The sequence below is a fragment of the Perissodus microlepis genome, chromosome 18 (genome assembly GCF_051167445.1).
Source record: "Perissodus microlepis isolate ML-2025 ecotype Zambia chromosome 18, ASM5116744v1, whole genome shotgun sequence".
NCBI classification, from domain to species: domain Eukaryota; kingdom Metazoa; phylum Chordata; class Actinopteri; order Cichliformes; family Cichlidae; genus Perissodus; species Perissodus microlepis.
In genome coordinates this window covers 30,323,949-30,347,492 of record NC_140478.1, presented here as the reverse complement: position 1 = coordinate 30,347,492, position 23,544 = coordinate 30,323,949, and the positions used below count along the sequence as shown (strand labels likewise).

Below are 23,544 nucleotides of genomic sequence, written 5' to 3'. Positions count from 1 at the left end.
TGACACAAGAGTGAGGGAAGAGCGCGAACGCAGTCCCCCACTACCACAAATTATGCAGTTGAGATTCCCGCATTTGGGGAATTCACAGGGGTCAGCACAACCGCAGTAAAATGGCTGAGCCTCGCCCTGGGTGAACCACCTTCGTGATCATGGTATCTCCCCTGCCAGGTAAGTATGAGTTGCCAGCGTGGGAGACAGGGGTCCCCTTTCCACATGCAGCACTCTGGCTGATGGTGCCTAACACGCATAATACCTGAATCCAAGGACGGTGAGCACGCCTTTGCATTTTCTCCCAGTTCAAAGGACACACCAAGAGAAGAGCAGACACATGGATCTTTGCTTTTGGACACAAGGGTGAGGGGAGAGCGCGAACGCAGTCCCCCACTACCACAAATTATGCAGTTGAGATTCCCGCATTTGGGGAATTCACAGGGGTCAGCACAACCGCAGTGCAATGGTTGAGCCTCGCCCTGGGTGAACCACCTTCGTGATCATGGTATCTCCCCTGCCAGGTAAGTATGAGTTGCCAGCGTGGGAGACAGGGGTCCCCTTTCCACATGCAGCACTCTGGCTGATGGTGCCTAACACACATTTTGTCCCAGTTCAAAGGTTACACCGAGAGAAGAGCAGACACATGGATCTTTGCTTTTGGACACAAGAGTGAGGGGAGAGCGCGAACGCAGTCCCCCACTACCACAAATTATGCAGTTGAGATTCCCGCATTTGGGGAATTCACAGGGGTCAGCACAACCGCAGTGCAATGGCTGAGCCTCGCCCTGGGTGAACCACCTTTGTGATCATGGTATCTCCCCTGCCAGGTAAGTATGAGTTGCCAGCGTCGGAGACAGGGGTCCCCTTTCCACATGCAGCACTCTGGCTGATGGTGCCTAACACGCATAATGCCTGAATCCAAGGACGGTGAGCACGCCATTGCATTTTCTCCCAGTTCAAAGGACACACCGAGAGAAGAGCAGACACATGGATCTTTGCTTTTGGACACAAGAGTGAGGGGAGAGCGCGAACGCAGTCCCCCACTACCACAAATTATGCAGTTGAGATTCCCGCATTTGGGGAATTCACAGGGGTCAGCACAACCGCAGTGCAATGGCTGAGCCTCGCCCTGGGTGAACCACCTTCGTGATCATGGTATCTCCCCTGCCAGGTAAGTATGAGTTGCCAGCGTGGGAGACAGGGGTCCCCTTTCCACATGCAGCACTCTGGCTGATCGTGCCTAACACACATTTTGTCCCCGTTCAAAGGACACACCAAGAGAAGAGCAGACACATGGATCTTTGGTTTTTGACACAAGAGTGAGGGGAGAGCGCGAACGCAGTCCCCCACTACCTCAAATTATGCAGTTGAGATTCCCGCATTTGGGGAATTCACAGGGGTCAGCACAACCGCAGTGCAATGGCTGAGCCTCGCCCTGGGTGAACCACCTTCGTGTTCATGGTATCTCCCCTGCCAGGTAAGTATGAGTTGCCAGCGTGGGAGACAGGGGTCCCCTTTCCACATGCAGCACTCTGGCTGATGGTGCCTAACACACATTTTGTCCCAGTTCAAAGGACACACCAAGAGAAGAGCAGACACATGGATCTTTGCTTTTGGACACAAGAGTGAGGGGAGAGCGCGAACGCAGTCCCCCACTACCACAAATTATGCAGTTGAGATTACCGCATTTGGGGAATTCACAGGGGTCAGCACAACCGCAGTGCAATGGCTGAGCCTCGCCCTGGGTGAAGCACCTTTGTGATCATGCTATCTCCCCTGCCAGGTAAGTATGAGTTGCCAGTGTGGGAGACAGGGGTGCCCTTTCCACATGCAGCACTCTGGCTGATGGTGCCTAACACGCATAATGCCTGAATCCAAGGACGGTGAGCACGCCATCGCATATTCTCCCAGTTCAAAGAGCAGACACATGGATCTTTGCTTTTGGACACAAGAGTGAGGGGAGAGCGCGAACGCAGTCCGCCACTATCACAAATTATGCAGTTGAGATTCCCGCATTTGGGGAATTCACAGGGGTCAGCACAACCGCAGTGCAATGGCTGAGCCTCGCCCTGGGTGAACAACCTTTGTGATCATGGTATCTCCCCTGCCAGGTAAGTATGAGTTGCCAGCGTCGGAGACAGGGGTCCCCTTTCCACATGCAGCACTCTGGCTGATGGTGCCTAACACACATTTTGTCCCAGTTCAAAGGACACACCAAGAGAAGAGCAGACACATGGATCTTTGCTTTTGGACACAAGGGTGAGGGGAGAGCGCGAACGCAGTCCCCCACTACCACAAATTATGCAGTTGAGATTCCCACATTTGGGGAATTCACAGGGGTCAGCACATCCGCAGTGCAATGGCTGAGCCTCACCCTGGGTGAACCACCTTCGTGATCATGGTATCTCCCCTGCCAGGTAAGTATGAGTTGCCAGCGTGGGAGACAGGGGTCCCCTTTCCACATGCAGCACTCTGGCTGATGGTGCCTAACACGCATAATGCCTGAATCCAAGGACGGTGAGCACGCCATTGCATTTTCTCCCAGTTCAAAGGACACACCAAGAGAAGAGCAGACACATGGATCTTTGCTTTTGGACACAAGGGTGAGGGGAGAGCGCGAACGCAGTCCCCCACTACCACAAATTATGCAGTTGAGATTACCGCATTTGGGGAATTCACAGGGGTCAGCACAACCGCAGTGCAATGGTTGAGCCTCGCCCTGGGTGAACCACCTTCGTGATCATGGTATCTCCCCCGCCAGGTAAGTATGAGTTGCCAGCGTGGGAGAAAGGGGTCCCCTTTCCACATGCAGCACTCTGGCTGATCGTGCCTAACACACATTTTGTCCCAGTTCAAAGGTTACACCGAGAGAAGAGCAGACACATGGATCTTTGCTTTTGGACACAAGAGTGAGGGGAGAGCGCGAACGCAGTCCCCCACTACCACAAATTATGCAGTTGAGATTCCCGCATTTGGGGAATTCACAGGGGTCAGCACAACCGCAGTGCAATGGCTGAGCCTCGCCCTGGGTGAACCACCTTCGTGATCATGGTATCCCCCCTGCCAGGTAAGTATGAGCTGCCAGCGTGGGAAACAGGGGTCCCCTTTCCACATGCAGCACTCTGGCTGATGGTGCCTAACACACATTTTGTCCCAGTTCAAAGGACACACCAAGAGAAGAGCAGACACATGGATCTTTGCTTTTGGACACAAGAGTGAGGGGATAGCGCGAACGCAGTCCCCCACTACCACAAATTATGCAGTTGAGATTCCCGCATTTGGGGAATTCACAGGGGTCAGCACAACCGCAGTGCAATGGCTGAGCCTCGCCCTGGGTGAAGCACCTTTGTGATCATGCTATCTCCCCTGCCAGGTAAGTATGAGTTGCCAGTGTGGGAGACAGGGGTCCCCTTTCCACATGCAGCACTCTGGCTGATGGTGCCTAACACGCATAATGCCTGAATCCAAGGACGGTGAGCACGCCATCGCATATTCTCCCAGTTCAAAGGGCACACCGAGAGAAGAGCAGACACATGGATCTTTGGTTTTTGACACAAGAGTGAGGGAAGAGCGCGAACGCAGTCCCCCACTACCACAAATTATGCAGTTGAGATTCCCGCATTTGGGGAATTCACAGGGGTCAGCACAACCGCAGTAAAATGGCTGAGCCTCGCCCTGGGTGAACCACCTTCGTGATCATGGTATCTCCCCTGCCAGGTAAGTATGAGTTGCCAGCGTTGGAGACAGGGGTCCCCTTTCCACATGCAGCACTCTGGCTGATGGTGCCTAACACGCATAATACCTGAATCCAAGGACGGTGAGCACGCCTTTGCATTTTCTCCCAGTTCAAAGGACACACCAAGAGAAGAGCAGACACATGGATCTTTGCTTTTGGACACAAGGGTGAGGGGAGAGCGCGAACGCAGTCCCCCACTACCACAAATTATGCAGTTGAGATTCCCGCATTTGGGGAATTCACAGGGGTCAGCACAACCGCAGTGCAATGGTTGAGCCTCGCCCTGGGTGAACCACCTTCGTGATCATGGTATCTCCCCTGCCAGGTAAGTATGAGTTGCCAGCGTGGGAGACAGGGGTGCCCTTTCCACATGCAGCACTCTGGCTGATGGTGCCTAACACGCATAATGCCTGAATCCAAGGACGGTGAGCACGCCATCGCATATTCTCCCAGTTCAAAGAGCAGACACATGGATCTTTGCTTTTGGACACAAGAGTGAGGGGAGAGCGCGAACGCAGTCCGCCACTATCACAAATTATGCAGTTGAGATTCCCGCATTTGGGGAATTCACAGGGGTCAGCACAACCGCAGTGCAATGGCTGAGCCTCGCCCTGGGTGAACAACCTTTGTGATCATGGTATCTCCCCTGCCAGGTAAGTATGAGTTGCCAGCGTCGGAGACAGGGGTCCCCTTTCCACATGCAGCACTCTGGCTGATCGTGCCTAACACACATTTTGTCCCAGTTCAAAGGACACACCAAGAGAAGAGCAGACACATGGATCTTTGCTTTTGGACACAAGGGTGAGGGGAGAGCGCGAACGCAGTCCCCCACTACCACAAATTATGCAGTTGAGATTCCCACATTTGGGGAATTCACAGGGGTCAGCACATCCGCAGTGCAATGGCTGAGCCTCGCCCTGGGTGAACCACCTTCGTGATCATGGTATCTCCCCTGCCAGGTAAGTATGAGTTGCCAGCGTGGGAGACAGGGGTCCCCTTTCCACATGCAGCACTCTGGCTGATGGTGCCTAACACGCATAATGCCTGAATCCAAGGACGGTGAGCACGCCATTGCATTTTCTCCCAGTTCAAAGGACACACCAAGAGAAGAGCAGACACATGGATCTTTGCTTTTGGACACAAGGGTGAGGGGAGAGCGCGAACGCAGTCCCCCACTACCACAAATTATGCAGTTGAGATTACCGCATTTGGGGAATTCACAGGGGTCAGCACAACCGCAGTGCAATGGTTGAGCCTCGCCCTGGGTGAACCACCTTCGTGATCATGGTATCTCCCCTGCCAGGTAAGTATGAGTTGCCAGCGTGGGAGACAGGGGTCCCCTTTCCACATGCAGCACTCTGGCTGATCGTGCCTAACACACATTTTGTCCCAGTTCAAAGGTTACACCGAGAGAAGAGCAGACACATGGATCTTTGCTTTTGGACACAAGAGTGAGGGGAGAGCGCGAACGCAGTCCCCCACTACCACAAATTATGCAGTTGAGATTCCCGCATTTGGGGAATTCACAGGGGTCAGCACAACCGCAGTGCAATGGCTGAGCCTCGCCCTGGGTGAACCACCTTCGTGATCATGGTATCCCCCCTGCCAGGTAAGTATGAGCTGCCAGCGTGGGAAACAGGGGTCCCCTTTCCACATGCAGCACTCTGGCTGATGGTGCCTAACACACATTTTGTCCCAGTTCAAAGGACACACCAAGAGAAGAGCAGACACATGGATCTTTGCTTTTGGACACAAGAGTGAGGGGATAGCGCGAACGCAGTCCCCCACTACCACAAATTATGCAGTTGAGATTCCCGCATTTGGGGAATTCACAGGGGTCAGCACAACCGCAGTGCAATGGCTGAGCCTCGCCCTGGGTGAAGCACCTTTGTGATCATGCTATCTCCCCTGCCAGGTAAGTATGAGTTGCCAGTGTGGGAGACAGGGGTCCCCTTTCCACATGCAGCACTCTGGCTGATGGTGCCTAACACGCATAATGCCTGAATCCAAGGACGGTGAGCACGCCATCGCATATTCTCCCAGTTCAAAGGGCACACCGAGAGAAGAGCAGACACATGGATCTTTGCTTTTGGACACAAGAGTGAGGGGATAGCGCGAACGCAGTCCCCCACTACCACAAATTATGCAGTTGAGATTCCCGCATTTGGGGAATTCACAGGGGTCAGCACAACCGCAGTGCAATGGTTGAGCCTCGCCCTGGGTGAACCACCTTCGTGATCATGGTATCTCCCCTGCCAGGTAAGTATGAGTTGCCAGCGTGGGAGACAGGGGTCCCCTTTCCACATGCAGCACTCTGGCTGATGGTGCCTAACACACATTTTGTCCCAGTTCAAAGGTTACACCGAGAGAAGAGCAGACACATGGATCTTTGCTTTTGGACACAAGAGTGAGGGGAGAGCGCGAACGCAGTCCCCCACTACCACAAATTATGCAGTTGAGATTCCCGCATTTGGGGAATTCACAGGGGTCAGCACAACCGCAGTGCAATGGCTGAGCCTCGCACTGGGTGAACCACCTTTGTGATCATGGTATCTCCCCTGCCAGGTAAGTATGAGTTGCCAGCGTGGGAGACAGGGGTCCCCTTTCCACATGCAGCACTCTGGCTGATGGTGCCTAACACGCATAATGCCTGAATCCAAGGACGGTGAGCACGCCATTGCATTTTCTCCCAGTTCAAAGGACACACCAAGAGAAGAGCAGACACATGGATCTTTGCTTTTGGACACAAGAGTGAGGGGAGAGCGTGAACGCAGTCCCCCACAACCACAAATCATGCAGTTGAGATTCCCGCATTTGGAGAATTCATATGGGTCAGTACAACCGCAGTGCAATGGTTGAGCCTCGCCCTGGGTGAACCACCTTTGTGATCATGGTATCTCCCCTGCCAGGTAAGTATGAGTTGCCAGCGTGGGAGACAGGGGTCCCCTTTCCACATGCAGCACTCTGGCTGATGGTGCCTAACACGCATAATGCCTGAATCCAAGGACGGTGAGCACGCCATTGCATTTTCTCCCAGTTCAAAGGACACACCAAGAGAAGAGCAGACACATGGATCTTTGCTTTTGGACACAAGGGTGAGGGGAGAGCGCGAACGCAGTCCCCCACTACCACAAATTATGCAGTTGAGATTCCCGCATTTGGGGAATTCACAGGGGTCAGCACAACCGCAGTGCAATGGCTGAGCCTCGCCCTGGGTGAAGCACCTTTGTGATCATGCTATCTCCCCTGCCAGGTAAGTATGAGTTGCCAGTGTGGGAGACAGGGGTCCCCTTTCCACATGCAGCACTCTGGCTGATGGTGCCTAACACGCATAATGCCTGAATCCAAGGACGGTGAGCACGCCATCGCATATTCTCCCAGTTCAAAGAGCAGACACATGGATCTTTGCTTTTGGACACAAGAGTGAGGGGAGAGCGCGAACGCAGTCCCCCACTATCACAAATTATGCAGTTGAGATTCCCGCATTTGGGCAATTCACAGGGGTCAGCACAACCGCAGTGCAATGGCTGAGCCTCGCCCTGGGTGAACAACCTTTGTGATCATGGTATCTCCCCTGCCAGGTAAGTATGAGTTGCCAGCGTCGGAGACAGGGGTCCCCTTTCCACATGCAGCACTCTGGCTGATGGTGCCTAACACACATTTTGTCCCAGTTCAAAGGACACACCAAGAGAAGAGCAGACACATGGATCTTTGCTTTTGGACACAAGGGTGAGGGGAGAGCGCGAACGCAGTCCCCCACTACCACAAATTATGCAGTTGAGATTCCCACATTTGGGGAATTCACAGGGGTCAGCACATCCGCAGTGCAATGGCTGAGCCTCGCCCTGGGTGAACCACCTTCGTGATCATGGTATCTCCCCTGCCAGGTAAGTATGAGTTGCCAGCGTGGGAGACAGGGGTCCCCTTTCCACATGCAGCACTCTGGCTGATGGTGCCTAACACGCATAATGCCTGAATCCAAGGACGGTGAGCACGCCATTGCATTTTCTCCCAGTTCAAAGGACACACCAAGAGAAGAGCAGACACATGGATCTTTGCTTTTGGACACAAGGGTGAGGGGAGAGCGCGAACGCAGTCCCCCACTACCACAAATTATGCAGTTGAGATTACCGCATTTGGGGAATTCACAGGGGTCAGCACAACCGCAGTGCAATGGTTGAGCCTCGCCCTGGGTGAACCACCTTCGTGATCATGGTATCTCCCCTGCCAGGTAAGTATGAGTTGCCAGCGTGGGAGACAGGGGTCCCCTTTCCACATGCAGCACTCTGGCTGATGGTGCCTAACACACATTTTGTCCCAGTTCAAAGGTTACACCGAGAGAAGAGCAGACACATGGATCTTTGCTTTTGGACACAAGAGTGAGGGGAGAGCGCGAACGCAGTCCCCCACTACCACAAATTATGCAGTTGAGATTCCCGCATTTGGGGAATTCACAGGGGTCAGCACAACCGCAGTGCAATGGCTGAGCCTCGCCCTGGGTGAACCACCTTCGTGATCATGGTATCCCCCCTGCCAGGTAAGTATGAGCTGCCAGCGTGGGAAACAGGGGTCCCCTTTCCACATGCAGCACTCTGGCTGATGGTGCCTAACACACATTTTGTCCCAGTTCAAAGGACACACCAAGAGAAGAGCAGACACATGGATCTTTGCTTTTGGACACAAGAGTGAGGGGATAGCGCGAACGCAGTCCCCCACTACCACAAATTATGCAGTTGAGATTCCCGCATTTGGGGAATTCACAGGGGTCAGCACAACCGCAGTGCAATGGCTGAGCCTCGCCCTGGGTGAAGCACCTTTGTGATCATGCTATCTCCCCTGCCAGGTAAGTATGAGTTGCCAGTGTGGGAGACAGGGGTCCCCTTTCCACATGCAGCACTCTGGCTGATGGTGCCTAACACGCATAATGCCTGAATCCAAGGACGGTGAGCACGCCATCGCATATTCTCCCAGTTCAAAGAGCACACCGAGAGAAGAGCAGACACATGGATCTTTGCTTTTGGACACAAGGGTGAGGGGAGAGCGCGAACGCAGTCCCCCACTACCACAAATTATGCAGTTGAGATTACCGCATTTGGGGAATTCACAGGGGTCAGCACAACCGCAGTGCAATGGTTGAGCCTCGCCCTGGGTGAACCACCTTCGTGATCATGGTATCTCCCCTGCCAGGTAAGTATGAGTTGCCAGCGTGGGAGACAGGGGTCCCCTTTCCACATGCAGCACTCTGGCTGATCGTGCCTAACACACATTTTGTCCCAGTTCAAAGGTTACACCGAGAGAAGAGCAGACACATGGATCTTTGCTTTTGGACACAAGAGTGAGGGGAGAGCGCGAACGCAGTCCCCCACTACCACAAATTATGCAGTTGAGATTCCCGCATTTGGGGAATTCACAGGGGTCAGCACAACCGCAGTGCAATGGCTGAGCCTCGCCCTGGGTGAACCACCTTCGTGATCATGGTATCCCCCCTGCCAGGTAAGTATGAGCTGCCAGCGTGGGAAACAGGGGTCCCCTTTCCACATGCAGCACTCTGGCTGATGGTGCCTAACACACATTTTGTCCCAGTTCAAAGGACACACCAAGAGAAGAGCAGACACATGGATCTTTGCTTTTGGACACAAGAGTGAGGGGATAGCGCGAACGCAGTCCCCCACTACCACAAATTATGCAGTTGAGATTCCCGCATTTGGGGAATTCACAGGGGTCAGCACAACCGCAGTGCAATGGCTGAGCCTCGCCCTGGGTGAAGCACCTTTGTGATCATGCTATCTCCCCTGCCAGGTAAGTATGAGTTGCCAGTGTGGGAGACAGGGGTCCCCTTTCCACATGCAGCACTCTGGCTGATGGTGCCTAACACGCATAATGCCTGAATCCAAGGACGGTGAGCACGCCATCGCATATTCTCCCAGTTCAAAGAGCACACCGAGAGAAGAGCAGACACATGGATCTTTGCTTTTGGACACAAGGGTGAGGGGAGAGCGCGAACGCAGTCCCCCACTACCACAAATTATGCAGTTGAGATTACCGCATTTGGGGAATTCACAGGGGTCAGCACAACCGCAGTGCAATGGTTGAGCCTCGCCCTGGGTGAACCACCTTCGTGATCATGGTATCTCCCCTGCCAGGTAAGTATGAGTTGCCAGCGTGGGAGACAGGGGTCCCCTTTCCACATGCAGCACTCTGGCTGATCGTGCCTAACACACATTTTGTCCCAGTTCAAAGGTTACACCGAGAGAAGAGCAGACACATGGATCTTTGCTTTTGGACACAAGGGTGAGGGGAGAGCGCGAACGCAGTCCCCCACTACCACAAATTATGCAGTTGAGATTACCGCATTTGGGGAATTCACAGGGGTCAGCACAACCGCAGTGCAATGGCTGAGCCTCGCCCTGGGTGAACCACCTTCGTGATCATGGTATCCCCCCTGCCAGGTAAGTATGAGCTGCCAGTGTGGGAGACAGGGGTCCCCTTTCCACATGCAGCACTCTGGCTGATGGTGCCTAACACGCATAATGCCTGAATCCAAGGACGGTGAGCACGCCATCGCATATTCTCCCAGTTCAAAGAGCACACCGAGAGAAGAGCAGACACATGGATCTTTGCTTTTGGACACAAGGGTGAGGGGAGAGCGCGAACGCAGTCCCCCACTACCACAAATTATGCAGTTGAGATTACCGCATTTGGGGAATTCACAGGGGTCAGCACAACCGCAGTGCAATGGTTGAGCCTCGCCCTGGGTGAACCACCTTCGTGATCATGGTATCTCCCCTGCCAGGTAAGTATGAGTTGCCAGCGTGGGAGACAGGGGTCCCCTTTCCACATGCAGCACTCTGGCTGATCGTGCCTAACACACATTTTGTCCCAGTTCAAAGGTTACACCGAGAGAAGAGCAGACACATGGATCTTTGCTTTTGGACACAAGAGTGAGGGGAGAGCGCGAACGCAGTCCCCCACTACCACAAATTATGCAGTTGAGATTCCCGCATTTGGGGAATTCACAGGGGTCAGCACAACCGCAGTGCAATGGCTGAGCCTCGCCCTGGGTGAACCACCTTCGTGATCATGGTATCCCCCCTGCCAGGTAAGTATGAGCTGCCAGCGTGGGAAACAGGGGTCCCCTTTCCACATGCAGCACTCTGGCTGATGGTGCCTAACACACATTTTGTTCCAGTTCAAAGGACACACCAAGAGAAGAGCAGACACATGGATCTTTGCTTTTGGACACAAGAGTGAGGGGATAGCGCGAACGCAGTCCCCCACTACCACAAATTATGCAGTTGAGATTCCCGCATTTGGGGAATTCACAGGGGTCAGCACAACCGCAGTGCAATGGCTGAGCCTCGCCCTGGGTGAAGCACCTTTGTGATCATGCTATCTCCCCTGCCAGGTAAGTATGAGTTGCCAGTGTGGGAGACAGGGGTCCCCTTTCCACATGCAGCACTCTGGCTGATGGTGCCTAACACGCATAATGCCTGAATCCAAGGACGGTGAGCACGCCATCGCATATTCTCCCAGTTCAAAGAGCACACCGAGAGAAGAGCAGACACATGGATCTTTGCTTTTGGACACAAGAGTGAGGGGAGAGCGCGAACGCAGTCCCCCACTACCACAAATTATGCAGTTGAGATTCCCGCATTTGGGGAATTCACAGGGGTCAGCACAACCGCAGTGCAATGGTTGAGCCTCGCCCTGGGTGAACCACCTTCGTGATCATGGTATCTCCCCTGCCAGGTAAGTATGAGTTGCCAGCGTGGGAGACAGGGGTCCCCTTTCCACATGCAGCACTCTGGCTGATGGTGCCTAACACACATTTTGTCCCAGTTCAAAGGTTACACCGAGAGAAGAGCAGACACATGGATCTTTGCTTTTGGACACAAGAGTGAGGGGAGAGCGCGAACGCAGTCCCCCACTACCACAAATTATGCAGTTGAGATTCCCGCATTTGGGGAATTCACAGGGGTCAGCACAACCGCAGTGCAATGGCTGAGCCTCGCACTGGGTGAACCACTTTTGTGATCATGGTATCTCCCCTGCCAGGTAAGTATGAGTTGCCAGCGTGGGAGACAGGGGTCCCCTTTCCACATGCAGCACTCTGGCTGATGGTGCCTAACACGCATAATGCCTGAATCCAAGGACGGTGAGCACGCCATTGCATTTTCTCCCAGTTCAAAGGACACACCAAGAGAAGAGCAGACACATGGATCTTTGCTTTTGGACACAAGAGTGAGGGGAGAGCGTGAACGCAGTCCCCCACAACCACAAATCATGCAGTTGAGATTCCCGCATTTGGAGAATTCATATGGGTCAGTACAACCGCAGTGCAATGGTTGAGCCTCGCCCTGGGTGAACCACCTTTGTGATCATGGTATCTCCCCTGCCAGGTAAGTATGAGTTGCCAGCGTGGGAGACAGGGGTCCCCTTTCCACATGCAGCACTCTGGCTGATGGTGCCTAACACGCATAATGCCTGAATCCAAGGACGGTGAGCACGCCATTGCATTTTCTCCCAGTTCAAAGGACACACCAAGAGAAGAGCAGACACATGGATCTTTGCTTTTGGACACAAGAGTGAGGGGAGAGCGTGAACGCAGTCCCCCACTACCACAAATCATGCAGTTGAGATTCCCGCATTTGGGGAATTCACATGGGTCAGCACAACCGCAGTGCAATGGTTGAGCCTCGCCCTGGGTGAACCACCTTTGTGATCATGGTATCTCCCCTGCCAGGTAAGTATGAGTTGCCAGCGTGGGAGACAGGGGTCCCCTTTCCACATGCAGCACTCTGGCTGATCGTGCCTAACACACATTTTGTCCCAGTTCAAAGATTACACGGAGAGAAGAGCAGACACATGGATCTTTGCTTTTGGACACAAGACTGAGGGGAGAGCGCGAACGCAGTCCCCCACTACCACAAATTATGCAGTTGAGATTCCCGCATTTGGGGAATTCACAGGGGTCAGCACAACCGCAGTGCAATGGCTGAGCCTCGCCCTGGGTGAACCACCTTCGTGATCATGGTATCTCCCCTGCCAGGTAAGTATGAGTTGCCAGCGTGGGAGACAGGGGTCCCCTTTCCACATGCAGCACTCTGGCTGATCGTGCCTAACACACATTTTGTCCCAGTTCAAAGGGCACACGGAGAGAAGAGCAGACACATGGATCTTTGCTTTTGGACACAAGAGTGAGGGGAGAGCACGAACGCAGTCCCCCACTACCACAAATTATGCAGTTGAGATTCCCGCATTTGGGGAATTCACAGGGCTCAGCACAACCGCAGTGCAATGGCTGAGCCTCGCCCTGGGTGAAGCACCTTTGTGATCATGGTATCTCCCCTGCCAGGTAAGTATGAGTTGCCAGTGTGGGAGACAGGGGTCCCCTTTCCACATGCAGCACTCTGGCTGATGGTGCCTAACACGCATAAACCTGAATCCAAGGACGGTGAGCACACCATCGCATATTCTCCCAGTTCAAAGGGCACACCGAGAGAAGAGCAGACACATGGATCTTTGCTTTTGGACACAAGAGTGAGGGGAGAGCGTGAACGCAGTCCCCCACAACCACAAATCATGCAGTTGAGATTCCCGCATTTGGAGAATTCATATGGGTCAGTACAACCGCAGTGCAATGGTTGAGCCTCGCCCTGGGTGAACCACCTTTGTGATCATGGTATCTCCCCTGCCAGGTAAGTATGAGTTGCCAGCGTGGGAGACAGGGGTCCCCTTTCCACATGCAGCACTCTGGCTGATGGTGCCTAACACGCATAATGCCTGAATCCAAGGACGGTGAGCACGCCATTGCATTTTCTCCCAGTTCAAAGGACACACCAAGAGAAGAGCAGACACATGGATCTTTGCTTTTGGACACAAGAGTGAGGGGAGAGCGTGAACGCAGTCCCCCACTACCACAAATCATGCAGTTGAGATTCCCGCATTTGGGGAATTCACATGGGTCAGCACAACCGCAGTGCAATGGTTGAGCCTCGCCCTGGGTGAACCACCTTTGTGATCATGGTATCTCCCCTGCCAGGTAAGTATGAGTTGCCAGCGTGGGAGACAGGGGTCCCCTTTCCACATGCAGCACTCTGGCTGATCGTGCCTAACACACATTTTGTCCCAGTTCAAAGATTACACGGAGAGAAGAGCAGACACATGGATCTTTGCTTTTGGACACAAGACTGAGGGGAGAGCGCGAACGCAGTCCCCCACTACCACAAATTATGCAGTTGAGATTCCCGCATTTGGGGAATTCACAGGGGTCAGCACAACCGCAGTGCAATGGCTGAGCCTCGCCCTGGGTGAACCACCTTCGTGATCATGGTATCTCCCCTGCCAGGTAAGTATGAGTTGCCAGCGTGGGAGACAGGGGTCCCCTTTCCACATGCAGCACTCTGGCTGATCGTGCCTAACACACATTTTGTCCCAGTTCAAAGGGCACACGGAGAGAAGAGCAGACACATGGATCTTTGCTTTTGGACACAAGAGTGAGGGGAGAGCACGAACGCAGTCCCCCACTACCACAAATTATGCAGTTGAGATTCCCGCATTTGGGGAATTCACAGGGCTCAGCACAACCGCAGTGCAATGGCTGAGCCTCGCCCTGGGTGAAGCACCTTTGTGATCATGGTATCTCCCCTGCCAGGTAAGTATGAGTTGCCAGTGTGGGAGACAGGGGTCCCCTTTCCACATGCAGCACTCTGGCTGATGGTGCCTAACACGCATAAACCTGAATCCAAGGACGGTGAGCACACCATCGCATATTCTCCCAGTTCAAAGGGCACACCGAGAGAAGAGCAGACACATGGATCTTTGCTTTTGGACACAAGAGTGAGGGGAGAGCGCGAACGTAGTCCCCCACTACTACAAATTATGCAGTTGAGATTCCGCATTTTTGGAATTCACAGGGGTCAACACAACCGCAGTGCAATGGCTGAGCCTCGCCCTGGGTGAACCACCTTCGTGATCATGGTATCTCCCCTGCCAGGTAAGTATGAGTTGCCAGCGTGGGAGACAGGGGTCCCCTTTCCACATGCAGCACTCTGGCTGATGGTGCCTAACACACATTTTGTCCCAGTTCAAAGGACACACCAAGAGAAGAGCAGACACATGGATCTTTGGTTTTGGACACAAGAGTGAGGGGAGAGCGCGAACGCAGTCCCCCACTACCACAAATTATGCAGTTGAGATTCCCGCATTTGGGGAATTCACAGGGGTCAGCACAACCGCAGTGCAATGGTTGAGCCTCGCCCTGGGTGAACCACCTTCGTGATCATGGTATCTCCCCTGCCAGGTAAGTATGAGTTGCCAGCGTGGGAGACAGGGGTCCCCTTTCCACATGCAGCACTCTGGCTGATCGTGCCTAACACACATTTTGTCCCAGTTCAAAGGTTACACCGAGAGAAGAGCAGACACATGGATCTTTGCTTTTGGACACAAGAGTGAGGGGAGAGCGCGAACGCAGTCCCCCACTACCACAAATTATGCAGTTGAGATTACCGCATTTGGGGAATTCACAGGGGTCAGCACAACCGCAGTGCAATGGCTGAGCCTCGCACTGGGTGAACCACTTTTGTGATCATGGTATCTCCCCTGCCAGGTAAGTATGAGTTGCCAGCGTGGGAGACAGGGGTCCCCTTTCCACATGCAGCACTCTGGCTGATGGTGCCTAACACGCATAATGCCTGAATCCAAGGACGGTGAGCACGCCATTGCATTTTCTCCCAGTTCAAAGGACACACCAAGAGAAGAGCAGACACATGGATCTTTGCTTTTGGACACAAAAGTGAGGGGAGAGCGTGAACGCAGTCCCCCACAACCACAAATCATGCAGTTGAGATTCCCGCATTTGGAGAATTCATATGGGTCAGTACAACCGCAGTGCAATGGTTGAGCCTCGCCCTGGGTGAACCACCTTTGTGATCATGGTATCTCCCCTGCCAGGTAAGTATGAGTTGCCAGCGTGGGAGACAGGGGTCCCCTTTCCACATGCAGCACTCTGGCTGATGGTGCCTAACACGCATAATGCCTGAATCCAAGGACGGTGAGCACGCCATTGCATTTTCTCCCAGTTCAAAGGACACACCAAGAGAAGAGCAGACACATGGATCTTTGCTTTTGGACACAAGAGTGAGGGGAGAGCGTGAACGCAGTCCCCCACTACCACAAATCATGCAGTTGAGATTCCCGCATTTGGGGAATTCACATGGGTCAGCACAACCGCAGTGCAATGGTTGAGCCTCGCCCTGGGTGAACCACCTTTGTGATCATGGTATCTCCCCTGCCAGGTAAGTATGAGTTGCCAGCGTGGGAGACAGGGGTCCCCTTTCCACATGCAGCACTCTGGCTGATCGTGCCTAACACACATTTTGTCCCAGTTCAAAGGGCACACGGAGAGAAGAGCAGACACATGGATCTTTGCTTTTGGACACAAGAGTGAGGGGAGAGCGCGAACGCAGTCCCCCACTACCGCAAATTATGCAGTCGAGATTCCCGCATTTGGGGAATTCACAGGGCTCAGCACAACCGCAGTGCAATGGCTGAGCCTCGCCCTGGGTGAAGCACCTTTGTGATCATGGTATCTCCCCTGCCAGGTAAGTATGAGTTGCCAGCGTGGGAGACAGGGGTCCCCTTTCCACATGCAGCACTCTGGCTGATGGTGCCTAACACGCATAATGCCTGAATCCAAGGACGGTGAGCACGCCATTGCATTTTCTCCCAGTTCAAAGGACACACCAAGAGAAGAGCAGACACATGGATCTTTGCTTTTGGACACAAGAGTGAGGGGAGAGCGTGAACGCAGTCACCCACTACCACAAATTATGCAGTTGAGATTCCCGCATTTGGGGAATTCACAGGGGTCAGCACAACCGCAGTGCAATGGCTGAGCCTCGCCCTGGGTGAACCACCTTTGTGATCATGGTATCCCCCCTGCCAGGTAAGTATGAGCTGCCAGCGTGGGAGACAGGGGTCCCCTTTCCACATGCAGCACTCTGGCTGATGGTGCCTAACACGCATAAACCTGAATCCAAGGACGGTGAGCACGCCATCGCATATTCTCCCAGTTCAAAGGGCACACCGAGAGAAGAGCAGACACATGGATCTTTGCTTTTGGACACAAGAGTGAGGGGAGAGCGCGAACGCAGTCCCCCACTACTACAAATTATGCAGTTGAGATTCCGCATTTTTGGAATTCACAGGGGTCAACACAACCGCAGTGCAATGGCTGAGCCTCGCCCTGGGTGAACCACCTTCGTGATCATGGTATCTCCCCTTCCAGGTAAGTATGAGTTGCAAGCGTGGGAGACAGGGGTCCCTTTTCCACATGCAGCACTCTGGCTGATGGTGCCTAACACACATTTTGTCCGAGTTCAAAGGGCACACCGAGAGAAGAGCAGACACATGGATCTTTGCTTTTGGACACAAGAGTGAGGGGAGAGCGTGAACGCAGTCCCCCACTACCACAAATTATGCAGTTGAGATTACCGCATTTGGGGAATTCACAGGGGTCAGCACAACCGCAGTGCAATGGTTGAGCCTCGCCCTGGGTGAACCACCTTCGTGATCATGGTATCTCCCCTGCCAGGTAAGTATGAGTTGCCAGCGTGGGAGACAGGGGTCCCCTTTCCACATGCAGCACTCTGGCTGATGGTGCCTAACACGCATAATGCCTGAATCCAAGGACGGTGAGCACGCCATTGCATTTTCTCCCAGTTCAAAGGACACACCAAGAGAAGAGCAGACACATGGATCTTTGCTTTTGGACACAAGAGTGAGGGGAGAGCGTGAACGCAGTCCCCCACTACCACAAATCATGCAGTTGAGATTCCCGCATTTGGGGAATTCACATGGGTCAGCACAACCGCAGTGCAATGGTTGAGCCTCGCCCTGGGTGAACCACCTTTGTGATCATGGTATCTCCCCTGCCAGGTAAGTATGAGTTGCCAGCGTGGGAGACAGGGGTCCCCTTTCCACATGCAGCACTCTGGCTGATCGTGCCTAACACACATTTTGTCCCAGTTCAAAGATTACACGGAGAGAAGAGCAGACAACTGGATCTTTGCTTTTGGACACAAGACTGAGGGGAGAGCGCGAACGCAGTCCCCCACTACCACAAATTATGCAGTTGAGATTCCCGCATTTGGGGAATTCACAGGGGTCAGCACAACCGCAGTGCAATGGCTGAGCCTCGCCCTGGGTGAACCACCTTCGTGATCATGGTATCTCCCCTGCCAGGTAAGTATGAGTTGCCAGCGTGGGAGACAGGGGTCCCCTTTCCACATGCAGCACTCTGGCTGATCGTGCCTAACACACATTTTGTCCCAGTTCAAAGGGCACACGGAGAGAAGAGCAGACACATGGATCTTTGCTTTTGGACACAAGAGTGAGGGGAGAGCGCGAACGCAGTCCCCCACTACCACAAATTATGCAGTTGAGATTCCCGCATTTGGGGAATTCACAGGGCTCAGCACAACCGCAGTGCAATGGCTGAGCCTCGCCCTGGGTGAAGCACCTTTGTGATCATGGTATCTCCCCTGCCAGGTAAGTATGAGTTGCCAGTGTGGGAGACAGGGGTCCCCTTTCCACATGCAGCACTCTGGCTGATCGTGCCTAACACACATTTTGTCCCAGTTCAAAGGTTACACCGAGAGAAGAGCAGACACATGGATCTTTGCTTTTGGACACAAGAGTGAGGGGAGAGCGCGAACGCAGTCCCCTACTACCACAAATTATGCAGTTGAGATTCCCGCATGTGGGGAATTCACAGGGGTCAGCACAACCGCAGTGCAATGGCTGAGCCTCGCCCTGGGTGAACCACCTTCGTGATCATGGTATCTCCCCTGCCAGGTAAGTATGAGTTGCCAGCGTCGGAGACAGGGGTCCCCTTTCCACATGCAGCACTCTGGCTGATGGTGCCTAACACGCATAATGCCTGAATCCAAGGACGGTGAGCACGCCATTGCATTTTCTCCCAGTTCAAAGGACACACCGAGAGAAGAGCAGACACATGGATCTTTGCTTTTGGACACAAGAGTGAGGGGAGAGCGCGAACGCAGTCCCCCACTACCACAAATTATGCAGTTAAAATTCCCGCATTTGGGGAATTCACAGGGGTCAGCACAACCGCAGTGCAATGGCTGAGCCTCGCCCTGGGTGAACCACCTTTGTGATCATGGTATCCCCCCTGCCAGGTAAGTATGAGCTGCCAGCGTGGGAGACAGGGGTCCCCTTTCCACATGCAGCACTCTGGCTGATGGTGCCTAACACGCATAAACCTGAATCCAAGGACGGTGAGCACGCCATCGCATATTCTCCCAGTTCAAAGGGCACACCGAGAGAAGAGCAGACACATGGATCTTTGCTTTTGGACACAAGAGTGAGGGGAGAGCGCGAACGCAGTCCCCCACTACTACAAATTATGCAGTTGAGATTCCGCATTTTTGGAATTCACAGGGGTCAACACAACCGCAGTGCAATGGCTGAGCCTCGCCCTGGGTGAGCCTCGCCCTGGGTGAACCACCTTCGTGATCATGGTATCTCCCCTTCCAGGTAAGTATGAGTTGCAAGCGTGGGAGACAGGGGTCCCCTTTCCACATGCAGCACTCTGGCTGATGGTGCCTAACACACATTTTGTCCCAGTTCAAAGGGCACACGGAGAGAAGAGCAGACACATGGATCTTTGCTTTTGGACACAAGAGTGAGGGGAGAGCGCGAACGCAGTCCCCCACTACCACAAATTATGCAGTTGAGATTCCCGCATTTGGGGAATTCACAGGGCTCAGCACAACCGCAGTGCAATGGCTGAGCCTCGCCCTGGGTGAAGCACCTTTGTGATCATGGTATCTCCCCTGCCAGGTAAGTATGAGTTGCCAGTGTGGGAGACAGGGGTCCCCTTTCCACATGCAGCACTCTGGCTGATCGTGCCTAACACACATTTTGTCCCAGTTCAAAGGTTACACCGAGAGAAGAGCAGACACATGGATCTTTGCTTTTGGACACAAGAGTGAGGGGAGAGCGCGAACGCAGTCCCCTACTACCACAAATTATGCAGTTGAGATTCCCGCATTTGGGGAATTCACAGGGGTCAGCACAACTGCAGTGCAATGGCTAAGCCTCGCCCTGTACTAAAACGGGGGCCAATATAGTCCCAAGAAGTATTATTAGTATACGTACTAGGTAAGGTATACTTGGGAAATATAATTGAAGTATACTTATTTTTTGTATGGCCAGCAACAAAAACGAATGGCTACATTTAGAGTAATGTTTAAAAATGACTTCATTTAGCAGGGTGTTCCTTTTTTCTCTTCTTATTCTTTCTTTTTTTTTTTTTTTTTTTTTTGTAATTGAAGTCTTTATTTGTTTTTAACATTTAACAACATGAAAACATAAACAAAACAACAAACAAAACAACAACAGAAAAGAAACAAAGAAAGAAAAGAAAAGACAGCTTCTAATCCCATGGTTAATTCTCATTTGTATTTTGGGTCTATTTTCAATACTTACTAACTATCGGTACACCCGCAAAAAAAAAAAGGACAATAAAATCAAATTCTTAAGTTATTCCATTACTGAGTGCCTACACAAACATACAATGCAGCAAGCATAAAATTTAACTAAAGATAATTGCCCTGACCAAATAAATTCCAACCATCTCAGCCAAAAACACATCCCCATGATTTGTCAAACCCCTCCCTATCATCATTAATCCTAGCCAAGAATTTTTCATACGACTCCATTTTCAGCATATTTTCTTTCCACCTATTATATTCTGGAGGAGATGGTTCCTTCCATACACTGAGAATAACTCGAGCCACTGCGATCACCCCCACCTTTATAACCACAAAGTCATATTTTGAAACCCCAGGTAACACCGACCGATCCCCTAATAAGCACAGTCTTGGTGACAAGGGTATTATCAAACCAATCCACCTTTCTATTTTGTTCAATACTTTTTGCCAAAAGGGATAAACTTTCCCACATTCCCAAATAGCATGCATAAATGTCCCTGGATCTGAACTACATTTCCAGCATATATTACTGGGACTGATTCCCATTCTATAAAGTTTGGACGGAGTGAAGTACCATCTGTGTATTAATTTATACTGAGTAAATTTACCCCTGGCCTCTCTTATATATTTATCAGAGAATGACAAAATTATACACCAGTCTTCTTTAGAAATTGCACAACTCAGATCTCTCTGCCATATAATCCTCAAGTTTTCACATATCTCTTTTTTTGGATTGTTAAACAGTTTGTAGAAAACAGCTGCTCTATGTGCTATACTTATGTACTTATACTGGACATTCGTTTGTTTTGTATAAGGTGGTACTTTTTAAGACACCTCTGCCTAACTACAGTGAACTAACCTAATAATTTGCTCTGGTCGTCATTTTACACAAGTTAAGGTGTCACATCCATGAAACCTACACCACTAACCAGCATCAGTCCTACAACTTCACTCTCAAAATTAATAAATTCTGGGACAAGCAGAAACTGTATTTTTAGCGGTGCATTTTGTGGCAGGCCAGACTGCTATTAAATGCACTCTCCTAAAGAAATAATTCCTTTGTAGCACCACTTCGTCTTGGTTCAGAAGAGATGTCCTGGATATACGTGATAATGTAACACGGGTGTTTGTTCATGTTTAGCGCGTTGGGTTGTGTTTTTAAAGCGATTGTTACGTTTTTAAAGCTTTTTAATGCAACAGGTGCGATAGCCGACACCACACGTTCACCTGACGTACAACGTGACGTATGACGCACACGTCAGGTATTCACTTTCAAAACAACAATGGGGATAGAAAATATTGCTCGAGGTCGTTAATGCTCCTTAAACAGATACCCTCAAACATTTGCAGATTTTACTGAAAAGGGAGAAAGACTGGGTTGTGGACATTATTCACTACTAAGAAGCATCAAATCTAGAGTTGAACATGTTAATCAAGATATTACAACACATAGACTTCGTCAAACAAAGAGAACCAGGAATGAGGAAGACTTTAGTCCCAACAAATTAGATTATTAGCTAATCCATAGTAAGTACACCCCATGATTCAACAGCTTGTAGAAGCAGCAACAACGTGATGTAAATGGGGGGGGTGACTTTCGTTTCAGTCTTTTTTTGAAATTTTACTGGTATGTGATTATGAAAGTAACTGTTTTGTTTGCATTTTTATTCAGAAATGTGAGCGGAGTTAGCATATAGCACATTAGGTACTGGCATAATAACTAATATAAAGTGAATCTCTAGGTTAAACTTTTAAAAGCCTCTCAGTGATTTACGTATAGACTGTCCTGGTAATTGCTACTCCAGGGATGAACACATGAAATAATTCCCACACACCGCATTCCAGTACTAGCTGCAGGTAAAGTTAAGTTAACAGAGTCTGTTTAGGCTTTTCAAGTTAAAGCACATCCATCAGATTAAAGTCAGTCTCATCAGTTGAGTTGATGTTATGTCAGATTTTGAGTCCCAGTTTTGTCAGACAGTCGATTATTATTTTGGTCGTAAAATCATCTTGATTAAGCTGTTAAAAGTTTGATTTGAAATATAGCCACACATTTAAAGGAAGATTCTACTAGATTACTTACTTATTACTTACTTAAAATGTAAAAATCTGATGAGTTCTGAATTATGATCTGCACAAGGTTTTATTTATTTATTTATTTTACTTATAGAAGACATGAAACACTACACATAAAAATGCTAATTTAAACCTTTGAGCCCTGATCTCAAAAACAGATATAGATATAATGCTGTCTGTGAAGCTAGAATTAAGAAATAAGTGCTCAAAGTTTTAAAAACATATTTAGTGCCATATTCTGTCAGTATGGAACATCATCCAATGTCATGTTGTTGGTTTGTTAGTTGCAGCTATTCTGTTATACCTGTATGTAAAAAATACACTGCACCCAAAATATTTCATAGTTCAGCAACACTGATCAATCTAATAAACTTAAACCTACTCCATCCTCCCTATTCTGGTATTTTAAAGAGTACTTAGCAGAAATATTAAGCAACCTAACTAATAGGGTTGCAAACTCCCAGCAAAAAAAAATAGGGAACCACCCTCCACCTCATGATGCTTAATCGATGTAATCAAATTTAATTTGATGCAGGGGGGAAAATGCACAGAAATAAATTATTTTTCAAGAATAATTAAATAGATTCAACATCCTTCTTCAACAGAATTGCAGAATTCACAGATGGTACTTTCCCAAAGGAAAAAGTACTACAGCTTACTAGGGTATATTAGACTTAACAGTTACTATATACAGTAATGGACTTCTATATATTTTACATCAGATTAAAACTTTGGGTGTAAGAGTCAGATAATTATTTATTAAAAGCTAGACATTTTAAATGAGAATAAGAAAGAAAAGTATGTCTTTGTGCCCCCTTTTCCTTTTTCATGCCCTATCGGCCCCCCTGGCTAAACTTTGCTAGATCCGCCCCTGCACAGTTACCAGCCGTCAGCTACGTAGAAAAAGATCCTGGTGTAGAAAGTAATATTAAATAAATTCTAACAACAGCTTATCAAGGTTAAACGTGCTGCTGTTGTTCAGCCGCTGGTTTCCTCTTTCTGGTGAGAAGTGGGCCAAAAACAAAGAAGAGAGACGGACTCACAGAAAAGCCGATCAGCTGATCATTAAGCAGTTTCACTGATTGAAGTAGCAGCAGGAGAGGGAGAGAGAGAGGCAGTCGCTCCATATATCTGTTGTTAAGCTTAACGTGGGAATGCTTTACAAACGTTCAGAGATGAACTTACACACTTGCTTTACTTCTGTCTGGGATAACTTCCTCAGAG

At 50.8% G+C, this 23,544-nt stretch overlaps 60 non-coding genes and 2 pseudogenes across 60 annotated transcripts; all 62 read right to left on the bottom strand.

The window, feature by feature from the left end:
* Positions 1–12: 12 nt before the first annotated feature.
* On the bottom strand, positions 13–176 carry LOC146368249 (U1 spliceosomal RNA). The gene has a single exon (XR_014798260.1). It is a non-coding gene; the product is annotated as a U1 spliceosomal RNA (small nuclear RNA).
* A 180-nt stretch (positions 177–356) lies between these two features.
* Positions 357–520, bottom strand: LOC146368248 (U1 spliceosomal RNA). The gene has a single exon (XR_014797749.1). It is a non-coding gene; the product is annotated as a U1 spliceosomal RNA (small nuclear RNA).
* A 142-nt stretch (positions 521–662) lies between these two features.
* Positions 663–826, bottom strand: LOC146368247 (U1 spliceosomal RNA). Its single transcript, XR_014798065.1, has one exon. It is a non-coding gene; the product is annotated as a U1 spliceosomal RNA (small nuclear RNA).
* Positions 827–1,006: 180 nt separating this feature from the next.
* Positions 1,007–1,170, bottom strand: LOC146368246 (U1 spliceosomal RNA). Its single transcript, XR_014797699.1, has one exon. It is a non-coding gene; the product is annotated as a U1 spliceosomal RNA (small nuclear RNA).
* Positions 1,171–1,312: 142 nt separating this feature from the next.
* LOC146368245 (U1 spliceosomal RNA) lies at positions 1,313–1,476 on the bottom strand. The gene has a single exon (XR_014798237.1). It is a non-coding gene; the product is annotated as a U1 spliceosomal RNA (small nuclear RNA).
* Positions 1,477–1,618: 142 nt separating this feature from the next.
* LOC146368244 (U1 spliceosomal RNA) lies at positions 1,619–1,782 on the bottom strand. The gene has a single exon (XR_014798107.1). It is a non-coding gene; the product is annotated as a U1 spliceosomal RNA (small nuclear RNA).
* Positions 1,783–1,946: 164 nt separating this feature from the next.
* Positions 1,947–2,110, bottom strand: LOC146368243 (U1 spliceosomal RNA). The gene has a single exon (XR_014798287.1). It is a non-coding gene; the product is annotated as a U1 spliceosomal RNA (small nuclear RNA).
* Positions 2,111–2,252: 142 nt separating this feature from the next.
* LOC146368242 (U1 spliceosomal RNA) lies at positions 2,253–2,416 on the bottom strand. Its single transcript, XR_014798433.1, has one exon. It is a non-coding gene; the product is annotated as a U1 spliceosomal RNA (small nuclear RNA).
* Positions 2,417–2,596: 180 nt separating this feature from the next.
* LOC146368241 (U1 spliceosomal RNA) lies at positions 2,597–2,760 on the bottom strand. The gene has a single exon (XR_014798063.1). It is a non-coding gene; the product is annotated as a U1 spliceosomal RNA (small nuclear RNA).
* Positions 2,761–2,902: 142 nt separating this feature from the next.
* LOC146368240 (U1 spliceosomal RNA) lies at positions 2,903–3,066 on the bottom strand. Its single transcript, XR_014798040.1, has one exon. It is a non-coding gene; the product is annotated as a U1 spliceosomal RNA (small nuclear RNA).
* A 142-nt stretch (positions 3,067–3,208) lies between these two features.
* LOC146368239 (U1 spliceosomal RNA) lies at positions 3,209–3,372 on the bottom strand. Its single transcript, XR_014798093.1, has one exon. It is a non-coding gene; the product is annotated as a U1 spliceosomal RNA (small nuclear RNA).
* Positions 3,373–3,552: 180 nt separating this feature from the next.
* On the bottom strand, positions 3,553–3,716 carry LOC146368238 (U1 spliceosomal RNA). Its single transcript, XR_014798259.1, has one exon. It is a non-coding gene; the product is annotated as a U1 spliceosomal RNA (small nuclear RNA).
* Positions 3,717–3,896: 180 nt separating this feature from the next.
* On the bottom strand, positions 3,897–4,060 carry LOC146368237 (U1 spliceosomal RNA). Its single transcript, XR_014798450.1, has one exon. It is a non-coding gene; the product is annotated as a U1 spliceosomal RNA (small nuclear RNA).
* Positions 4,061–4,224: 164 nt separating this feature from the next.
* Positions 4,225–4,388, bottom strand: LOC146368236 (U1 spliceosomal RNA). The gene has a single exon (XR_014798286.1). It is a non-coding gene; the product is annotated as a U1 spliceosomal RNA (small nuclear RNA).
* Positions 4,389–4,530: 142 nt separating this feature from the next.
* On the bottom strand, positions 4,531–4,694 carry LOC146368235 (U1 spliceosomal RNA). The gene has a single exon (XR_014798467.1). It is a non-coding gene; the product is annotated as a U1 spliceosomal RNA (small nuclear RNA).
* Positions 4,695–4,874: 180 nt separating this feature from the next.
* LOC146368234 (U1 spliceosomal RNA) lies at positions 4,875–5,038 on the bottom strand. Its single transcript, XR_014798335.1, has one exon. It is a non-coding gene; the product is annotated as a U1 spliceosomal RNA (small nuclear RNA).
* Positions 5,039–5,180: 142 nt separating this feature from the next.
* On the bottom strand, positions 5,181–5,344 carry LOC146368233 (U1 spliceosomal RNA). Its single transcript, XR_014798039.1, has one exon. It is a non-coding gene; the product is annotated as a U1 spliceosomal RNA (small nuclear RNA).
* A 142-nt stretch (positions 5,345–5,486) lies between these two features.
* On the bottom strand, positions 5,487–5,650 carry LOC146368232 (U1 spliceosomal RNA). The gene has a single exon (XR_014798092.1). It is a non-coding gene; the product is annotated as a U1 spliceosomal RNA (small nuclear RNA).
* Positions 5,651–5,830: 180 nt separating this feature from the next.
* LOC146368231 (U1 spliceosomal RNA) lies at positions 5,831–5,994 on the bottom strand. Its single transcript, XR_014797693.1, has one exon. It is a non-coding gene; the product is annotated as a U1 spliceosomal RNA (small nuclear RNA).
* Positions 5,995–6,136: 142 nt separating this feature from the next.
* LOC146368230 (U1 spliceosomal RNA) lies at positions 6,137–6,300 on the bottom strand. The gene has a single exon (XR_014798251.1). It is a non-coding gene; the product is annotated as a U1 spliceosomal RNA (small nuclear RNA).
* A 180-nt stretch (positions 6,301–6,480) lies between these two features.
* LOC146368229 (U1 spliceosomal RNA) lies at positions 6,481–6,644 on the bottom strand. Its single transcript, XR_014798325.1, has one exon. It is a non-coding gene; the product is annotated as a U1 spliceosomal RNA (small nuclear RNA).
* A 180-nt stretch (positions 6,645–6,824) lies between these two features.
* Positions 6,825–6,988, bottom strand: LOC146368228 (U1 spliceosomal RNA). The gene has a single exon (XR_014798097.1). It is a non-coding gene; the product is annotated as a U1 spliceosomal RNA (small nuclear RNA).
* A 164-nt stretch (positions 6,989–7,152) lies between these two features.
* On the bottom strand, positions 7,153–7,316 carry LOC146368227 (U1 spliceosomal RNA). Its single transcript, XR_014798252.1, has one exon. It is a non-coding gene; the product is annotated as a U1 spliceosomal RNA (small nuclear RNA).
* A 142-nt stretch (positions 7,317–7,458) lies between these two features.
* LOC146368226 (U1 spliceosomal RNA) lies at positions 7,459–7,622 on the bottom strand. The gene has a single exon (XR_014798456.1). It is a non-coding gene; the product is annotated as a U1 spliceosomal RNA (small nuclear RNA).
* A 180-nt stretch (positions 7,623–7,802) lies between these two features.
* LOC146368225 (U1 spliceosomal RNA) lies at positions 7,803–7,966 on the bottom strand. The gene has a single exon (XR_014798324.1). It is a non-coding gene; the product is annotated as a U1 spliceosomal RNA (small nuclear RNA).
* Positions 7,967–8,108: 142 nt separating this feature from the next.
* On the bottom strand, positions 8,109–8,272 carry LOC146368224 (U1 spliceosomal RNA). Its single transcript, XR_014798037.1, has one exon. It is a non-coding gene; the product is annotated as a U1 spliceosomal RNA (small nuclear RNA).
* Positions 8,273–8,414: 142 nt separating this feature from the next.
* Positions 8,415–8,578, bottom strand: LOC146368223 (U1 spliceosomal RNA). The gene has a single exon (XR_014798090.1). It is a non-coding gene; the product is annotated as a U1 spliceosomal RNA (small nuclear RNA).
* A 180-nt stretch (positions 8,579–8,758) lies between these two features.
* Positions 8,759–8,922, bottom strand: LOC146368222 (U1 spliceosomal RNA). The gene has a single exon (XR_014798313.1). It is a non-coding gene; the product is annotated as a U1 spliceosomal RNA (small nuclear RNA).
* A 142-nt stretch (positions 8,923–9,064) lies between these two features.
* Positions 9,065–9,228, bottom strand: LOC146368221 (U1 spliceosomal RNA). The gene has a single exon (XR_014798036.1). It is a non-coding gene; the product is annotated as a U1 spliceosomal RNA (small nuclear RNA).
* A 142-nt stretch (positions 9,229–9,370) lies between these two features.
* LOC146368220 (U1 spliceosomal RNA) lies at positions 9,371–9,534 on the bottom strand. Its single transcript, XR_014798089.1, has one exon. It is a non-coding gene; the product is annotated as a U1 spliceosomal RNA (small nuclear RNA).
* Positions 9,535–9,714: 180 nt separating this feature from the next.
* On the bottom strand, positions 9,715–9,878 carry LOC146368219 (U1 spliceosomal RNA). Its single transcript, XR_014798302.1, has one exon. It is a non-coding gene; the product is annotated as a U1 spliceosomal RNA (small nuclear RNA).
* A 142-nt stretch (positions 9,879–10,020) lies between these two features.
* LOC146368218 (U1 spliceosomal RNA) lies at positions 10,021–10,184 on the bottom strand. The gene has a single exon (XR_014798061.1). It is a non-coding gene; the product is annotated as a U1 spliceosomal RNA (small nuclear RNA).
* A 180-nt stretch (positions 10,185–10,364) lies between these two features.
* LOC146368217 (U1 spliceosomal RNA) lies at positions 10,365–10,528 on the bottom strand. Its single transcript, XR_014798291.1, has one exon. It is a non-coding gene; the product is annotated as a U1 spliceosomal RNA (small nuclear RNA).
* A 142-nt stretch (positions 10,529–10,670) lies between these two features.
* Positions 10,671–10,834, bottom strand: LOC146368216 (U1 spliceosomal RNA). The gene has a single exon (XR_014798035.1). It is a non-coding gene; the product is annotated as a U1 spliceosomal RNA (small nuclear RNA).
* Positions 10,835–10,976: 142 nt separating this feature from the next.
* On the bottom strand, positions 10,977–11,140 carry LOC146368215 (U1 spliceosomal RNA). Its single transcript, XR_014798088.1, has one exon. It is a non-coding gene; the product is annotated as a U1 spliceosomal RNA (small nuclear RNA).
* A 180-nt stretch (positions 11,141–11,320) lies between these two features.
* Positions 11,321–11,484, bottom strand: LOC146368214 (U1 spliceosomal RNA). The gene has a single exon (XR_014798341.1). It is a non-coding gene; the product is annotated as a U1 spliceosomal RNA (small nuclear RNA).
* Positions 11,485–11,626: 142 nt separating this feature from the next.
* On the bottom strand, positions 11,627–11,790 carry LOC146368213 (U1 spliceosomal RNA). The gene has a single exon (XR_014798254.1). It is a non-coding gene; the product is annotated as a U1 spliceosomal RNA (small nuclear RNA).
* A 180-nt stretch (positions 11,791–11,970) lies between these two features.
* LOC146368212 (U1 spliceosomal RNA) lies at positions 11,971–12,134 on the bottom strand. The gene has a single exon (XR_014798323.1). It is a non-coding gene; the product is annotated as a U1 spliceosomal RNA (small nuclear RNA).
* Positions 12,135–12,314: 180 nt separating this feature from the next.
* Positions 12,315–12,478, bottom strand: LOC146368211 (U1 spliceosomal RNA). Its single transcript, XR_014798270.1, has one exon. It is a non-coding gene; the product is annotated as a U1 spliceosomal RNA (small nuclear RNA).
* Positions 12,479–12,620: 142 nt separating this feature from the next.
* LOC146368210 (U1 spliceosomal RNA) lies at positions 12,621–12,784 on the bottom strand. Its single transcript, XR_014798500.1, has one exon. It is a non-coding gene; the product is annotated as a U1 spliceosomal RNA (small nuclear RNA).
* Positions 12,785–12,926: 142 nt separating this feature from the next.
* LOC146368209 (U1 spliceosomal RNA) lies at positions 12,927–13,090 on the bottom strand. The gene has a single exon (XR_014798273.1). It is a non-coding gene; the product is annotated as a U1 spliceosomal RNA (small nuclear RNA).
* Positions 13,091–13,269: 179 nt separating this feature from the next.
* On the bottom strand, positions 13,270–13,433 carry LOC146368208 (U1 spliceosomal RNA). The gene has a single exon (XR_014798322.1). It is a non-coding gene; the product is annotated as a U1 spliceosomal RNA (small nuclear RNA).
* Positions 13,434–13,613: 180 nt separating this feature from the next.
* On the bottom strand, positions 13,614–13,777 carry LOC146368207 (U1 spliceosomal RNA). Its single transcript, XR_014798268.1, has one exon. It is a non-coding gene; the product is annotated as a U1 spliceosomal RNA (small nuclear RNA).
* Positions 13,778–13,919: 142 nt separating this feature from the next.
* LOC146368206 (U1 spliceosomal RNA) lies at positions 13,920–14,083 on the bottom strand. The gene has a single exon (XR_014798489.1). It is a non-coding gene; the product is annotated as a U1 spliceosomal RNA (small nuclear RNA).
* Positions 14,084–14,225: 142 nt separating this feature from the next.
* Positions 14,226–14,389, bottom strand: LOC146368205 (U1 spliceosomal RNA). The gene has a single exon (XR_014798272.1). It is a non-coding gene; the product is annotated as a U1 spliceosomal RNA (small nuclear RNA).
* A 179-nt stretch (positions 14,390–14,568) lies between these two features.
* LOC146368204 (U1 spliceosomal RNA) lies at positions 14,569–14,731 on the bottom strand. The gene has a single exon (XR_014798298.1). It is a non-coding gene; the product is annotated as a U1 spliceosomal RNA (small nuclear RNA).
* Positions 14,732–14,873: 142 nt separating this feature from the next.
* LOC146368203 (U1 spliceosomal RNA) lies at positions 14,874–15,037 on the bottom strand. The gene has a single exon (XR_014798230.1). It is a non-coding gene; the product is annotated as a U1 spliceosomal RNA (small nuclear RNA).
* Positions 15,038–15,179: 142 nt separating this feature from the next.
* Positions 15,180–15,343, bottom strand: LOC146368202 (U1 spliceosomal RNA). The gene has a single exon (XR_014798255.1). It is a non-coding gene; the product is annotated as a U1 spliceosomal RNA (small nuclear RNA).
* Positions 15,344–15,523: 180 nt separating this feature from the next.
* LOC146368201 (U1 spliceosomal RNA) lies at positions 15,524–15,687 on the bottom strand. The gene has a single exon (XR_014798321.1). It is a non-coding gene; the product is annotated as a U1 spliceosomal RNA (small nuclear RNA).
* A 180-nt stretch (positions 15,688–15,867) lies between these two features.
* On the bottom strand, positions 15,868–16,031 carry LOC146368200 (U1 spliceosomal RNA). The gene has a single exon (XR_014798267.1). It is a non-coding gene; the product is annotated as a U1 spliceosomal RNA (small nuclear RNA).
* Positions 16,032–16,173: 142 nt separating this feature from the next.
* LOC146368199 (U1 spliceosomal RNA) lies at positions 16,174–16,337 on the bottom strand. Its single transcript, XR_014798292.1, has one exon. It is a non-coding gene; the product is annotated as a U1 spliceosomal RNA (small nuclear RNA).
* Positions 16,338–16,517: 180 nt separating this feature from the next.
* On the bottom strand, positions 16,518–16,681 carry LOC146368198 (U1 spliceosomal RNA). Its single transcript, XR_014798262.1, has one exon. It is a non-coding gene; the product is annotated as a U1 spliceosomal RNA (small nuclear RNA).
* A 179-nt stretch (positions 16,682–16,860) lies between these two features.
* On the bottom strand, positions 16,861–17,023 carry LOC146368197 (U1 spliceosomal RNA). The gene has a single exon (XR_014798299.1). It is a non-coding gene; the product is annotated as a U1 spliceosomal RNA (small nuclear RNA).
* A 142-nt stretch (positions 17,024–17,165) lies between these two features.
* LOC146368196 (U1 spliceosomal RNA) lies at positions 17,166–17,329 on the bottom strand. The gene has a single exon (XR_014798064.1). It is a non-coding gene; the product is annotated as a U1 spliceosomal RNA (small nuclear RNA).
* A 180-nt stretch (positions 17,330–17,509) lies between these two features.
* Positions 17,510–17,673, bottom strand: LOC146368195 (U1 spliceosomal RNA). The gene has a single exon (XR_014798266.1). It is a non-coding gene; the product is annotated as a U1 spliceosomal RNA (small nuclear RNA).
* Positions 17,674–17,815: 142 nt separating this feature from the next.
* LOC146368194 (U1 spliceosomal RNA) lies at positions 17,816–17,979 on the bottom strand. The gene has a single exon (XR_014798478.1). It is a non-coding gene; the product is annotated as a U1 spliceosomal RNA (small nuclear RNA).
* A 142-nt stretch (positions 17,980–18,121) lies between these two features.
* LOC146368193 (U1 spliceosomal RNA) lies at positions 18,122–18,285 on the bottom strand. The gene has a single exon (XR_014798257.1). It is a non-coding gene; the product is annotated as a U1 spliceosomal RNA (small nuclear RNA).
* Positions 18,286–18,427: 142 nt separating this feature from the next.
* LOC146368192 (U1 spliceosomal RNA) lies at positions 18,428–18,591 on the bottom strand. Its single transcript, XR_014798106.1, has one exon. It is a non-coding gene; the product is annotated as a U1 spliceosomal RNA (small nuclear RNA).
* Positions 18,592–18,771: 180 nt separating this feature from the next.
* Positions 18,772–18,935, bottom strand: LOC146368191 (U1 spliceosomal RNA). Its single transcript, XR_014798232.1, has one exon. It is a non-coding gene; the product is annotated as a U1 spliceosomal RNA (small nuclear RNA).
* A 179-nt stretch (positions 18,936–19,114) lies between these two features.
* LOC146368190 (U1 spliceosomal RNA) lies at positions 19,115–19,293 on the bottom strand (annotated as a pseudogene).
* Positions 19,294–19,435: 142 nt separating this feature from the next.
* On the bottom strand, positions 19,436–19,599 carry LOC146368189 (U1 spliceosomal RNA). The gene has a single exon (XR_014798256.1). It is a non-coding gene; the product is annotated as a U1 spliceosomal RNA (small nuclear RNA).
* Positions 19,600–19,741: 142 nt separating this feature from the next.
* Positions 19,742–19,921, bottom strand: LOC146368188 (U1 spliceosomal RNA; annotated as a pseudogene).
* Positions 19,922–23,544: the final 3,623 nt, after the last annotated feature.